General features: G+C 38.8%; 1 pseudogene; it reads right to left on the bottom strand.

Moving 5' to 3' along the window:
- Positions 1-5,936: 5,936 nt before the first annotated feature.
- Positions 5,937-8,522, bottom strand: LOC144338757 (E3 ubiquitin-protein ligase UHRF2 pseudogene; annotated as a pseudogene).
- Between the last annotated feature and the right edge of the window lie 7,865 nt (positions 8,523-16,387).

Raw genomic sequence — 16,387 nt, 5'->3', positions numbered from 1 at the left:
TATGCCTGTGTTACATTGTTTGGATTTCTATAGCTTTTTAAAATAGTTTAAAATCAGTAAGTGCGATGCCTCCACCTTTGCTGTTCTTTCTCAATATGCATTAGTTGTTTGGGATCTTTATAGTTCCATATACATTTTAAGATTGTTTTTTCTATTTCTGTAAAAAATGTCACTCATATTTTGATAGAGATTGCAGTTGCATTTAATCTGCAGGTTGCTTTGGGTAGTATGGACATTTTAACAATATTAATTTTTCTGATCCATGATCGTGGGATATGTTGTGACTTCTTCCATTTCTTTCATTAATGAATGTTTTATGCTTTTCATTATGCAAATTGTTTGCCTTCTTGATTAAATTTATTCTTAGCCTTTTAATATTGATTTTGATGCTTTTTTTTTTTTTTTTTTTTGAGACGGAGTCTAGCTCTCACCCAGGCTGGAGTGCAGTGGCCGGATCTCAGCTCACTGCAAGCTCCGCCTCCTGGGTTCACACCATTCTCCTGCCTCAGCCTCCCGAGTAGCTGGGACCACAGGCACCCGCCACCACGCCCGGCTAATTTTTTGTATTTTTAGTAGAGACAGGGTTTCACCGTGTTAGCCAGGATGGTCTCCATCTCCTGACCTCGTGATCCACCCACCTCGGCCTCCCAAAGTGCTGGGATTACAGGCGTGAGCCACTGCGCCCGGCCGATTTTGATGCCATTTTAAGTGGGATTGTTTTATTTATTTTTCTGATAGTTTGTTGTTAGTGTATAGGCAATTCTAATTTTTGAATGTTGATTTTGTATCCTGTATCTGTATTAAATTTGTTATTAATTCTAAAAGTTTTTGGTGGAGTCTTTAGTGTTTTCATATATAAGACCTGACATTTTCAAACAGAGCAATTTTACTTTCCTTTCCTATTTGGCTGTCTTTTTTCTAATTGATACATAATAGTTGTAATATTTTGGAGGTACATGTGATATTTTGATACATGCAAAAGTGTGTAATGATTAAATCAGGGTGATTGGTATATCCATTGCCTCAAATATTTATCTTTTTTTTTACGGTTGAGAATATTCTAATTCTTCTTTTCTAGCTATTTTGGACTATACAATAAATTATTGTTAACTAGAGTCACCCTACTGTACTATTGAATGCTGTATCTTATTTCTTCTATTTAATTGTATTTTTGTACTTATTAACCAACCTTTCTTCACTGCTCCCTCCCTTTATGCTTGCCTGACTCTGGAAGCCATCAATCAACTCTCTACCTCCAAGTGATCCTTTTGTTTTTCTTTTTTTTAGCTCCTACATATGAATGAGAACATATGCTATTTGTCTTTCTGTGCCTAGTTTATTTCACTCAATATAGTGACCTCTTATTCCAAGATGCTGAAAATAATAATTTTATTCTTTTAGAGGGATGAATAATATTTCACTGTGTATATGTACCACATTTTCTTTATCCATTCATCCATTGATGAATACATAGGTTGATTCCATACATTGGCTATTGTGAGTAGTGCCACAATAAACATGGAAGTACAAATATTTCTTTGATACACTGATTTCCTTTCCTTTGGATAAATACCCAATACTTGGATTGCTGTATCATATGGTAGTTTGAGTTTTTTGAGAACTCTGCATATTGTTTTCCATAAAGGCTGCACTACTTTACACTCCTTCCAACAGTGTATAAGAGTTCCCTTTATTCATGATCCTTGCCAGCATTGCTAATTTTTGTCTTTCCGATAATAGCTTTTTTTTTTTTTTTTTTTTGAGATGGAGTTTCATTCTTGTTGCCCAGACTGGAGTGCAATGGTGTGATCTTGGCTCACTGCAACCTCCGCCTCCCAGGTTCAAGCAATTCTCTTGCCTCAGCCTCCCGAGTAGCTGGGATTACAGGCATATACCACCACACCTGGCTAATTTGTTGTAGTTTTAGTAGAGACCGGGTTTCTCCATGTTGGTCAGGCTGGTCTCGAAGTCCCAACCTCAGATGATCCGCCCACCTCGGCCTCCCAAAGTGCTGGGATTACAGGCGTGAGCCACCACTCCCAGCCTTGATAATAGCTATTCTCATTAAAGTGAGATGATATCTTATTATGGTTTTGATTTGCATGTTCCTGATGATTATTGATGTTGAGCATTTTTTTTTCATATACCTGTTGGCCATCTGTATGTCTTCTTTCAAGAAATGTCAAAATCCTTTGCCCACTTCTTAATGGGATTATTTGTTTTTGTTTTGTTTTGTTTGCTGTTGAGTTATTTAGGTTCCTTTTGTACTTTGAATGTTAGCCCCTTGTCAGATGAGTAGTTTGCAAATATTTTCTTCCATTCAACAGGTTGTCTGTTCACTCTGTTGATTGTTTACTTTGCTGTACTGAAGTCTTCTTAGTTTAATATAGTCCCATTTGTCTATTTTTATTTTTGTTGCCTGTGCTTTTGAGGTCTTAGTAATAAAATCTTTGCCTAGACAAATATCTGAAGTGTTTCTTCTAGGTTTTCTTCTAGTATTTCTATAGTTTGGGGTCTTTCATTTAAGTCTTTAATCCATTTCGAGTTGATTTTTGTATATGATGAGAGAGTAGTTTAGTTTCATTCTTTTGCTGTGGATATTTAGTTTCTTCAGCATCACTTATTGAAGAGAGTGTTATTTACTTGACACCTTTGACAAAAATCAGTTGGCTGTAAATATATGTGTTTATTTCTGGGTTCTCTTTTTTGTTTCATTGGTAGATGTGTTTGTTTTTATACCAATACCATGCTGTTTTGGTTAATATAGCCTTGTAATATATTTTAAGTCCAGTAGCATGATGCCTCCAACTTTGTTCTTTTAATTCAGGATTGCTTTGGCCATTTGAGATCTTTTTTGGTTTCATACAAATTTTAGAATTCTTTTTCTCTATTTCTGTGAAAAAAATGTCACTGGTATTTTGATAGGGATTGCACTGAATCTATAATTACTTTTTGATTCATGAGCATAGGATATCTTTCCATTTGTTTCCTGTTTAATTTCTTTTACCAGTGTTTTTTAGTTTGTCTTGTAGAGGTCATTCATCTTCTTGGTTAAATTTATTCGTAGGTATTTTTTTCATCTATTGCAAGTCGAGTTGTTTTCTTGATTTTTTTTTTTCAACTAGATTGTTATTGGTGTGTCAAAATGCTACTGACCCATGAGGTTGATTTTTGTATCTAGAAATGTTACTATACTTATTATCAGATCTAAGAGTTTTTGGTGGAGCCTTTAAATTTGTATAAATATAAGACCATGTAATCTGCAAAGATGGATAATTTGACTTCCTCTTTTCCAATTTGTATGACTTTTCTTTCTTTCTCTTGCCTGATTACTTTGGCTAGGACTTCCAGCACTGTGTTGAATAGGAGTGCTGAAAGTGTGCACCCTTATCTAATTCCAGTTTTTAGAAAAAAGGCTTTCAGCTTTTCCCCATTTGGTATAATGATAGCTGTGGACTTGTCATATATGCCTTTATTATGTTGAGGTATGTTTCTTCCATGCCTAGTTTGCTGCATGTTTTTATCATGAAGGGATGTAGAATATTATCAAATGCTTTTTCTGTTTCTGTTTATATGATCATGTGCTTTTGTCTGTAATTCTATTGATGCAAATATCATGTTTATTGATTTGCATATCTCAAACCAATCTTTCATCCAATGAATGAATCCTACTTGATCATAATGAATTCGCTTTTTGCCATGCTGTTGGATTTGGTTTGCAAGCATTTTGCTAAGGATTTCTATGTTTATATTCATCCAGGGATATTGGCCTGTAGTTTTCTTTTTTTCATCGTGTCTTTGCCAGGTTTCGGTTTCAGGGTAATGCTGTCTTCAGAGAATTAGTTAAGGAAGGGTCCTTCCTATTCTTTATTTTGGAATAGTTTCAGTAGAATTGGTACCAGCTCTTCTCTGTATGTCTGGTGGAATTTGGCTGTGAGTCCATCTGGTTCAGGGCTTTTTTTGGTTAGTAGGTTTTTTTATTACTGATTCAATTTGAGAACTTGATATTGGTCTGTTCAGCATTTCAATTTCTTCCTGATTCAATCTTGGGAGATTTTGTGTTTTCAGGAATTTATTTATTTCCTCTAGGTTTTCTAGGTTGTGTGCATAGAGGTGTTCATAGTAGTTTCTGAGTATCTTTTATGTTTCTGTGGAGTAGGTTGTAATGCTAGCTTTTTCATTTCTGATTGTGCTTATTTGAATCTCCTCTCTTTTTCCTTTGTTAGTCTAAGTAATGGTATTTATCCTTTTAAAGAGGAAACTTTTGGTTTTGTTGATCTTTTGTATGAATTTTTGGATCTCAATTTCCTTCAATTCTGCTCTGATTTTAGTTATTTCGTTTCTTCTGCTAGCTTTGGAGTTAGTTTGTTCTTGGTTTTCTAGTTCCTCTAGAAACTAGAGGTTAGTTTTCCAAAACTAGAGTTTCAGTTTAACTAACATTTTGATGTCAGATAATTGATTTGAGATTTTTTTTAGTTTCTCCATAGGTTATTGGGGTACAGGTGGTATTTGGTTACATGTGTAAATTCTTTAGTGGTGCTTTGTGAAATTTTGGTGCACTCATCTCCCAAGCAGTATACAACACACTCTATTTGTAGTCTTTTATCCCTTGCCCCTCTCCCACCCTTCCCCCCAAGTCCCCAAAGTCCATTGTATCATTCTTATGCCTTTGCATCAGATTGATTTTTTTTTATGAGATATATATCTCTTCCTTCATTTTCTGGACTGCTTTAGAAGTTTCTTTGTGTTGATTTTCAACTTTGTCTTAGATCTCATTGAGCTTATTTGCAATCCATTCTTTGAATTCTTTATCTGTCATTTCTGAGTGTCCATTTTGGTAGGGATAATTGCTGAAGAGCTAGTGAAGTTCTTTGGTTGCATCAATACATTCAGATTTTCCATGGTGCCAGCATTTTTTTTTCTGATAATAAAATATTTACTAAGGTATACTTTAGGGAATATAGTAAATATAAAATTCAGGATCACAATATGAAGCAATTTCAAATCCTCTCAAAGGTCAACACAGCCCTCAAAACTCTGCAGATGTAAAACCACTGTGGAGACACTAAAAGCAATTCGACTAGTACAGAAGTGGATTTTCATGAACATTTACAACTAGAGCATATGAATACCTTTCAAGTGCAAAAACACACCACATTACGTTAATGCAGCAACAATGCATTCATTATTGTTCTCATTAGTCATTAGTAGTCAACTTGCATAAAACATCAGATAAAAGCACAACGGAGTTCACAAAGTGGCCTAAAAAAATTAACCTGTCCTTGCAAAACACACATTGTAATGGAAGAAGAGACGTTAAAAAAAGTATATGCACACTATAGAAGCTGTGCTCATTGCAAGGATCTCAAGTGTCGTTTACTTTTCTGTAAAATAAAATTACAAGAACCAGGCACAATTAATAATTGGGAGGCAGTGTGTTGCTAAAATTTCATTTAACTGGTTATTCAATGATTTTTAAAATCCCCATGAATCTTTTCTGTCCTGAGGTAGTTGCAAAATAAATCATAACTTGGATATCATCTAGAGCTGGGGCTTTGACTTTTATTCATTAAAACTAGTTGTTGAGGCTGGGCGTGGTGGCTCATGCCTGTAATCCCAGCAGTTTGGGAGGCCAAGCGGGCGGATCACGAGGTCAGGAGATTGAGATCATCCTGGCTAACACGGTGAAACCCCGTCTCTACTAAAAATACAAAAAAAAAAATTAGCCGGCTGTGATGGCGGGCGCCTGTAGTCCCAGCTATTTGGGAGGCTGAGGCAGGAGATTGGCGTGAACCCGCGAGGTGGAGCTTGCTGTGAGCTGAGATCCCGCCACTGCACTCCAGCCTGGGCGACAGAGCAAGACTCCGTCTCAAAAATAAATACATAAATAAAATTAAAAAAAAACAAAACCAAAAAACTAGTTGTTACAGGAACTACCTTTAGATATTTAAAAGACAGTTGAGAAATGGGCCTCTTACTACACACACAAGATGATGGCTGTGGGAAAGAGAAATAGCTGCTTCAGAACATGAGAGATACTGTCCACCATTCCACCCTCCCCACCCATTTTAGATTCTTTATTGTGCAAAAACCCACCATGAACAACATAGTGAAAGCAGACAGATCATCATCCTTTGCTGTAGCCAGGGAAGAAAAGGTCTAGTAGAGTCTGCAGAATCTCATGGGGAATTATGATGTAATTCTGGCCAAGATCATTCCAGTAAGCAGGGCAGGAGAAAACCTGTGCCTTAAAGGAGCACTGTAGGCAATCTTTACAGACATTGTGGAAGCACTCCGTTGTCACAGGCTGCTAAACTAGCTTCTGGCAGCAAACACACATAAAAGAACGTTCCAATTTTTTTTAGAAAATTTGGTCCTTCCACAAGATATGCAAGCATTTCATCCCACAGCTTCTGGTTTTGACAGTCTTCTCTAATGAGATGTTGCTGTTGAGGAGTTAGTTGAAAAGTCTCAATTGCTTCTGCAGAATCTGATGCTTTGTATACTTTGGAGGCACTTAGACATCTGAAATCAGCCTTTTTGTGGTTCCACTGGCCTGCTTCTTTGACTCTCCTTTAGTCTTCTTCCTTTCTTTATCTGAAGGGTAACCTGCTGGATACTGTAAATGTAGACATAATCTCCTTAACCATTCTATTCCTTCAGAGGTCCAAGGAGCAGGTTCAACATCATCTCTTCTTAAAAGATAGTGCCAAATCAAGAATTCATCACTTGATGAAATCTCTGGCCAGTATTTCACTACCTTATAAATGCCATCATATCTGTTGCCTTCTTCGGGAGTTTATTTGCTGATCTTCCTCCCTTTAAAACTGCATATCACTCTGACTGGCTTGCCAGCTCTCAAATTCCAAGACTCTGCTCCAATTCTATCACCCAATGGAGCATCACAGTTTAGGGCCAATGCCCTGTTCGTGTTTGTTAATGTTTGATCATCTGAAGGTGTGCCAATTCTTTTATTACCAACAAGCTTTTTACCACCACTTCCAGTGTACAAGAACTCATCACCTCAGTCGACTTTATCTGCAAATCCACCAGCCAAGACAAGAGAATAAGCCCCATTACTTCGACCATGAAGTCCACCAACATGGGGTCTGTGAACACCTACTTCACTCACTTGAACTCTAAATCTCCAAGTTGATCCAACAGGAATAGGTCTATAAGGATTAGAAGAGACGATAGTACATTCTCTCATATGATCTACACAAGTCATTCTCCTGCACCAGTCTCTCTGGCTTTCAGTACCAGCGGATGGCATCTTTGCTTTCTTTTCGCACATCTTGAGTCTTTCACCAGCCTTTACAACTTAACTGGAATCAGTTACAGGAAGAACAATACCAGTATTCCTCTTCTGGGATCTTATCCAAAGGTGTATTCAAGCAGTAAATGTGATAAGCCACATTACATTCATCACATAGAAACTGCATGTTGGGTTCATGTTTCCCACCACATACAAGAAAGAAGCAAGAATGGCATTTCTTATCTGGGTCTCCAGAACATAGGTCACAGTCAGGGTTATTTCTCCTTAAAAACTTTACATCCGCAAACAAAAGAGGATGGGCTTCAGGTTTCTCAATCTTGAAGATTTCATCTACAGATACTATCTTGCACTCATTTAATGTTCCTTCAGAACCCTCCCCTCCCCACCTAGGAAAATTTTCACACGAAGTTCTTTTTTGGTCCTAGAGATTGCCTTCAATGTGGTAATTTCTGCATCAAACCAGAATCCTCTTTGTCTAGGACTTTCTATGTTATAACTAACCATAACCACATCACCAACATTTAGTTCCTTTCATTTCGAAATGGTTCTAGCTCGTGGTCTAAGGTCCTTGATATTCATTTCTAGAGTACCACTTTCTGGGTATTCATCATACTGGATATGGCAAATAACGTCTTCACCAGCAGCGACAGAGTCTGAATTAGATGTAGAGAGTACATTGTCCAATTTATTTATGGTCTCTTTGATTTATGATTTATATTTCCATTAGTCCTTTTACAAGAACTGCCATTCTTCAGTGGAGTTTTGCCACGTGACTGTCCATCAGAAACTCTAGTAATGCTATGTATGTGTGCTTCAAACCAAGCACCAAGGCCGACATCTCTGGTATCCACCAATTCATTTACTTTATATAGTTCGAAGCTAGGATCAATAAGATGGGCATGAGCTGTTGTAGATGGCTGACTGGAAGGTCCCACCCTTGGAGCTTTCTTGGCTTTAGGTGGACTATCAGAACAGGGTTTAACCTCAATCTGCATAGATGTTCCAGGAAGATGATTAGGGTCTGGATAACTAGCAGCTGAATTATATCATTCAGTCCAACATCCTAGTCAAATAAGGTATATCCATTTTCAAACTGCTTACCCCTGTAGAAGAGGTGCTGGCACTCGGGCTACACGTCGAACAGCACCCACATCTGCTCGCGCTGCTCCTCAATCGTCGCTTTGTGAGACATGTTCTCAAAGGTGCACGTCTTGGAGCTGTCGATGATGCGAACCTGGATCCACATCTTGGCACTGGGAGAGGAGCCGGTCCCATTTGTCTCCCCCTGCTCTCAAGGCGCCGCACCCCGCCCCGTCCACGCCGCTTAGCCTGTGGCTTCGGCCCTCTGCGACAGGCGGGTGAGCGCACACACTGGACCGACCCGGAATGACGCCGAACCCAACAGGAGGTGGCAACTCTCAGTCCTCGTGCCAGGCCACTGAGCTGAGAGATAACCGGAACCACTCTCTGTTGCCTCAGGCAACGGGCTGATTCATGGAGTGCTCAGTGGTCTAAGTTCTCTGCTCAGCCCCAGGGGGATGGGGGCCAATATAGGTGGGGCTTGACTGGGCAGGTCTGCCCAAAGGTCCCCCAAGGGAAGGCAGAAGCACCAGTACTGAGGGAGAATCTAGTGGGTGGCCACCAAGCACTCAGAGCTGTGCCTGGGTGTGGAGCTGGGAAACCTCAGACCCAAGTTCTCTGGATGAGGATGAGTGCTGACCTAAATTCTTAATCCAGAAGTGTGGGTACTTCAGATTCCTGGATATCTGCCTGGGGGTGGAGGGGAGAGGGCCTCCCTGCACCTGGATCTCTGCACAGAAAGGGTGGGGCAACTCAGGCTACCAATATGGACAAGAAGATGCCTTGAATGCCTGGAGATATACCTTGGCCTGGAGCAGAGGGGGGCGTCCCTGCACCAGGATCTCTGCACAGAAAGTGTGGGGCGGGTCAGGATGCTGATCCAGGTGAGCAGGCACTCTGAATGCCTAGAGATCTACCTGTGTGTGGAATGGAGAGAGTCCTACTTCACCATGATTTATGCCCAGGAAGAATAGGGTAGCTCAGGCTGCTGAACCAGATGCCTGGAGATCTGCCTGGGTGTGAATTGGAGAGAGCCCCCCATACCATGATCTCTGCACAGGAAGTGTGGAGCAACTCAGGCTGCTAGTCCAGGTGAGCAGGTGCTCCAAATGCCTGGAGATCTGCCTATGTGTGGATTTAGAGGATTCTGCTGTACCATAATCTATGCACAAGAAGAGTGTGGCAGCTGAAGCTGCTGATCCAGACAAGGAGATTCTCCAAATACCTGGAGGTCTGCCTGTGTATGGAGCCTAGAGGGCCCTACTGCACCACAATCTATGTCTATGTCCATAAAGGGTGGGACAACTCAGGCTGCTGATCCAGGCAAGTCAGTGCTCCAAATACCTGGATTTCTTCCTGAGGGTGGGGCAGAGAGGGCCCTGTTGTACCATAATCTCAGAGGAGTAGGCTGGGGCACCCAGCAGTAGCACATGCAGACCAGTTCTAGGTTGCCAGCCTGGGCCTAGCTGCAAGACTTATTGCCCAGGGGAAACCACAGCTGTAGCAGCTCTCCTCCTCCCCTAAGGCTGCCACAGGGAAGAGCACCCTTCCAGTGCCTACTGCTGAGGCACTTTCCTCAGTTCTGGCTTTGGAGGCCTGTACACCACTCCAGAGCAGGTGTTCCAATCTCTGGCCTGAGATTAAAAGGCCTGCATGACCATGCAGCTGCATCACCAAAGAATGGATGACTTTGTATGTATCCAGATTAAAAATGGCATCCTTTTCTTAGTACAGGGTCTAAGAAAATGTTGGCAGTTTTTCCTGGTGTCTTTCTCTCACAACATCTCCAAGCCTGTCTCCAAGTTAGCACCAGGGCTTGGGAGAAATAGTATGCTCAGTAGGCCTGGGTTGCTCAGGTCCCTACCGGAAAGGTGAGTCACAGAGAGCAGCTCTCTTCCACTTTCACATACTCGGGTTTCACTCACTTTTATCAGCTGGGCACCATCATGGAGGCTGTTTGCCCATGTTCTCGTCTCTTGGGTCTTGCGTGTCCTTCACAGTTCTGGTAGATTCCTATTTTCCTTCTTGAATTAAAGCGCATGGAGTTTATCTTCATGCACTATTTTACTATTTCCAAGTGGCTAAAGCATGCTAAAAGCCTCTAATCTGCCATCTTGGAAAAACATCTGTGATTTCTTTTAAAGGCCCCTTGATTCCTCTAAATCATGGTTTCCTTGTCAGCATGATGGAGTCAATATTAGCTCTGCCTACCTCTTTTTGGTGACCAAATAACGTAAGGAACATACAAGTCCCAGTTAGAGGTATTCTTAGAACAGTAAAGTTCTGGTTAGCCCTTCTGAATGTTTGTCATTTGTGTTTATTTTTTCAAAAAGCCAACTTTTAGTTTCATTTTTTTTGTTTTATTTTAGTATCAATTTAATTTATTTCTGCTCTGATCTTTATCATGTCTTCTACTAATTTTGAGTTTAGTTTATCCTTGCTTTTCTAGTTCTTTAGGTGCATTGTTAGGTTTTTTATTTGAAATCTCTTCACTCTTTTGATGTAGGCATTTATTTCTCTAAACTTCCCTTTTAGTACTACTGCTTTTGCTATATTCCATAGATTTTGCTATGTTGTGTTTCCGTTTTCATTTGTCTCAAGAGAATGTTTACTTTGATGTTTCTTTGTTTATTTACCCGCTGGACGAACCGTCCGTTACTGAGATTGGGCTATTGATGTCTCCTATTATTATTTTGTTGTATTTCTCCCTTTAAATTCATTGTTTGTCTTATATAATTGGGTGCTCCAGTGTTAGGTGTATATATATTTACAATTGATATATCCTCTTGTTGAATTGATTTATTTATCATTTAACCTTCTTGGTTTCTATTTATAGTTTTTGACTTGAAGTCTCTTTTATCTAAGTACAGCTAGTCATGTTCCTTTTTGGTTTCCATATACATGGAATATCTGTTTCCATCGCTTCATTTTCAATCTTTATGTATCTTTTTAGGTGAAATGAGTTTCCTATAAGCAGTATATCATTGAGTCTTGTTTCTCTAGCTGTTTAGCCACTCTGTCTTTTATTGGAGAATTTAGTCCATTTACATCCAAAGTTATTTTTGATATGTAAAGTCCTACTAATACCATCTTGTTCCTTGTTTTCTGGTTGTATTGTAACTCTCTCTTTCTTACTGTTTCCCTTTCAGGAAAAATTATTTTACTGGGTGGTATGTTTTAATTATTTCCTTTTTATTTTTTGGTGTATCTAAAGCAAGTTTCTGCTTTGTGGTTAACATGGTATTTAAAAAATGTCTTATGGATGTAGCAAGTTATTCTAAACAGATGAGAACTTAATTTTAATTACAGACAAAAGAATAGAAAGAAGCAAACAAAGGAAAACTAAAAAAAACACTGTACTCTAACTTCATCCTTATCACATTTTGACTTTTTATTGTCTCAGTCTACATCTGGAATTTACACTTTCCAGTGAATTTTTTTATCTTTGAGTGTTTTCTTTTGCATGTTACCATTCTTTTCTTTTATTTTTAAAATTATACATTAAGTTCCAGGATATATGTGCAGGACGTGCAGGTTTGTTACATGGGTATCATGGTGGTTTGCTGCACCTATCAACCCATTATGTACGTATTTCTCCTAATGCTATCCCACCCCTAGCCCCTCACCCCCTGACAGGCCGTGGTGTGTGATGTTCCCCTCCCTGTGTCCATGTGTTCTCATTGTTCAACTCCCATTTATGAGTGAGAACATGAGGTGTTTGGTTTTCTGTTCCTGTGTTAGTTTGCTGAGAATGATGGTTTCCAGCTTCATCCATGTCCCTGCAAAGTACACGAACTCATCATTTTTCATGTCTGCATAGTGTTCCATGGTGTATACATGCCACATTTTCTTTATCCAGTCCATCATTGATGGGCATTTGGTTTGGTTCCAAGTCTTTGCTCTTGTGAACAGTGCTGCAATAAACATACATGTGCATGTGTCTTTATTGTAGAATGATTTATAATCCTTTGGGTATGTACCCAGTAATGGGGTTGCTGGGTCAAATGGTATTTCTGGTTCTTGATCCTTGAGGAATCACCACACTGTCTTCAACAATGGTTGAACTAATTTACACTCCCAAAAGCAGTGTAAAAGCATTCCTATTTCTCCACATCCTCTCCACAGCATCTGTTGTTTCCTGACTTTTTAATGATCGCCATTCTAACTGGTGTGAGGTGGTATCTCATTGTGGTTTTTTATTTGCATTTCTCTAATGAACAGTGATGATGAGCTTTTTTTCATATGTTTGTTGGCTGCATAAATGTCTTCTTTTAAGAAGTGTCTGTTAATATCTTTTGCCAACTTTTTGATGGGGTTGTTTGTTTTTTTTCTACTAAATTTGTTTAAGTTCTTTGTAGATTCTGGATATTAGCTCTTTGTCAGATGGATAAGTTGCAAAAATTTTCTCCTATTCTGTAGGTTGCCTGTTCACTCTGATCCTAGATTCTTTTGCTGTACAGAAGCTCTTTAGTTTTATTAGACTGTATTTGTCAATTTTGGTTTTTATCACCATTGCTTTTGGTGTTTTAGTCATGAAGTCTTTGTCCATGCCTTTGTTCTGAATGGTATTGCCTAGGTTTTCTTTTGGGTTTTTTTGGTTTTAGGTCTTCCATTTAAGTCTTTAATCTATCTTGAGTTAATTTTTGTATGAAGTGTAAGGAAGGGATCCAGTTTCAGTTTTCTGCATATAGCTAGCCAGCTTTCCTAACACCACTTATTAAATAGGGAATCCTTTCCCCATCGCTTGTTTTTGTCAGGTTTGTCAAAGATCAGATGGTTGTATATGGTGGCGTTATTTCTGAGGCCTCTGTTCTGTTCCATTAGTCTATGTATCTGTTCTGGTACCAGTACCATGCTGTTTTGGTTACTGTAGACTTGTAGTATAGTTTGAAGTCAGGTAGCATCATGCCTCCAGCTTTGTTCTTTTTGCTTAGGATTTTCTTGGTATATGGGCCCTTTTTTGGTTCCATATGAAATTTAAAGTAGTATTTTCTAATTCTGTGAAGAAAGTCATTAGTAGCTTGATAAGGATAGCATTGAATCAATAAATTATTTTGGTCAGTATGGCCATTTTCACAATATTGATTCTTCCTATCCATGACCATGGAATGTTTTTTCCATTTGTTTGTGTCCTCTCTTATTTCCTTGAGTAGTGGTTTGTAGTTCTCCTTGAAGAGATCCTTCACATTCTTTGTAAGTTTTATTCCTAGGTATTTTATTTTCTTTGTAGCAATTGTGAACGGGAATTCACTCATGATTTGGCTCTCTATTTGTCTATTATTGGTGTATAGAAATGTTTGCAATTTTTGCACATTGATTTTGTATTATGAGACTTCGCTGAAGTTGCTTATCAGCTTAAGGAATTTTTGGACCGAGACAATGGGGTTTTCTAATTATACAATCATGTCATCTGCAAAGAGTGACAATTTGACTTCCACTCTTCCTATTTATTTTTTTCCCTTGCCTGATTGCCCTGGCCAGAACTTACAATACCATGTTGAATAGGAGTGGTGAAAGAGAGCATCCTTGTCTTATGCTGGTTTTCAAAGGGAATGCTTGCAGCTTTTGCCCATTCAGTATGATATTGGCTATGGGTTTGTCATAAATAGCTCTTATTATTTTGAGATATGTTCCATCACTACCTAGTTTATTGAGAGTTTTTAGGATGAAGTGGTGTTGAATTTTATCAGAGGCCTTTTCTGCATCTATTGAGGTAATCATGTAGTTTTTGCCATTGGTTCTGTTTATGTGATGGATTACATTTATTGATTTGCATATGTTGAACCAGCCTTGCATCCCAGGGATGAAGCCAAGTTGATCGTGGTGGATAAGATTTTTGATGTACTTCTGGATTTGATTTGCTAGTATTTTATTGAGGATTTCCACATCGATGTTCATCAGGGATATTGGCCTGAAATTTTCTTTGTTTGTTGTGTCTCTGCCAGGTTTTGGCATCAGGATGATGCTGGCCTCATAAAATGAGTTAAGGAGGAGTTCTTCTTTTTCTATTGTTTGGAATAGTTTCAGAAGGAATAGTACCAGCACCTCTGTACCTCTGGTAGAATTTGGCTTTGAATCTGTCTAGTCCTGGACTTTTTTTGGTTGGTAGGCTATTAATTACGGCCTCAATTTCAGAACTTGTTTTTGGTCTATTCTGGAATTTGACTTCTTCCTGGTTTAGTCTTAGGAGAGTGTATGTGTCCAGGAATTTATCCATTTCTTCTAGATTTTCTAGTTTATTTGCATAGAGGTGTTTATAGTATTCTCTGATGGTAGTTTGTTTATCTGTGGGATCAGTGGTGGTATCCCCTTTATCATTTTTCATTGTGTCTCTTAATTCTTCTCTCTTTTCTTCTTTATTAGCCTGGATAGCAGTCTATCAATTTTGTTAATCTTTTCAAAACGCAGTTCCTGGATTCATCGAGTTTTTGAAGGCTATTTTTTGTGTCTCTATCTCCTTCAGTTCTGCTCTGATCTTAATTATTTCTTGTCTTCTTCTAGCTTTTGAAATTGTTTGATATTGCTTCTCTGGTTCTTTTAATTATGGTATTGGGGTGTCGATTTTAGATCTTTCCTGTTTTCCCCTGTGGGAAGTTAGTGCTATAAATTTCCCTCCTAACACTGCTTTAGCTGTGTCCCAGAGATTCTGGTATGCTGTGTCTTTGTTCTCATTGGTTTCAAAGAACTTATTTATTTCTGCCTTAATTTCGTTATTCACCCAGTAGTCATTGTTGTTCAGTTTCTATGTAATTGTGCAGTTTTGAGTGAGTTTCTTAATTCTGAGTTCTAATTTGATTGCACTGTGGTCTGTGAGACTGTATGTTATGATTTCCGTTCCTTTGCATTTGCTGAGGAGTGTTTTACTTCCAATTATGTGTTCAATTTTAGAATAAGTGTAATGTGGTGCTGTGAAGAATGTATATTCTGATGATTTGGGGTGGAGAGTTCATTAGATGTCTATTAGGTCTGCTTGGTTCAGAGATGAGTTCAAGTCCTGAATATCCATGTTAATTATCTGTGTCATTGATCTGTCTAATATTGACAGTGTGGTGTTAAAGTCTCCCACTATTATTGTGTGGGAGTCTAAGTCTCTTTGTAGGTCTCTAAGAACTTGCTTTATAAATCTGGGTGCTCCTGTATTGGGTGTATATATATTTAGGATAGTTAGCTCTTCTTGTTGCATTGATCCATTTACCATTATGTAATGCTCTTCTTTGTCTTTTTCCATCTTTGTTGGTTTAAAGTCTGTTTTATCAGAGACTAGGATTGCAACCCCAGCTTTTTTTGCTTTCCATTTTATTTTCTCCATCCCTTTATTTTGAGCCTATGTGTTTCTTTGCACATGAGATGGGTTTCCTAAATACAGCACACCAATGGGTCTTGACTCTTTATCCAATTTGCCCGTTTGTGTCTCTTAATTGGGGCATTTAGCCCATTTATATTTAAGGTTAATCTTGTTATGTGTGAATTTGATCCTGTCATTATGATGCTAGCTGGTTATTTTGTCCATTAGTTGATGCAGTTTCTTCATAGTGTCAATGGTCTTTATAATTTGGTATGTTTTTGCAGTGGCTGGTACCAGTTTTTCCTTTCCATATTTAGTGCTTCCTTCAGGAGCTCTTGTAAGGCAGGCCTGCTGGTGACAAAACCTCTCAGCATTTGCTTGTCTGTAAAGGATTTTATTTCTCGTTCCCTAAGAAGCTTAGTTTGGCTGGATATGAAATTCTGGATGAAAAATCTTTTCTTTAAGAATGTTGAATATTGGCCCCCACTCTTCTGGTTTGTAGAGTTTCTGCAGCGAGATCCGCCACTAGTCTGATGGGCTTCCCTTTGTGGGTAACTTGACCTTTCTCCCTGGTTGCCCTTAACATTTTTTCCTGCATTTCAACCTTGGTGAACTTGATGATTATGTGTCTTGGAGTTGGTCTTCTCAATGAATATCTTTGTGGTGTTCTTTGTATTTCCTGAATTTCAATGTTGGCCTGTCTTGCTAGGTTGGGGAAGTTCTCCTGGATAATATCCTGAAGAGTG

This window comes from Macaca mulatta, chromosome X, assembly GCF_049350105.2.
Source record: "Macaca mulatta isolate MMU2019108-1 chromosome X, T2T-MMU8v2.0, whole genome shotgun sequence".
NCBI classification, from domain to species: Eukaryota; Metazoa; Chordata; class Mammalia; order Primates; family Cercopithecidae; genus Macaca; species Macaca mulatta.
Note: the sequence above shows the minus strand (reverse complement) of the source record. Positions and strands in the feature narration are given on the sequence as shown.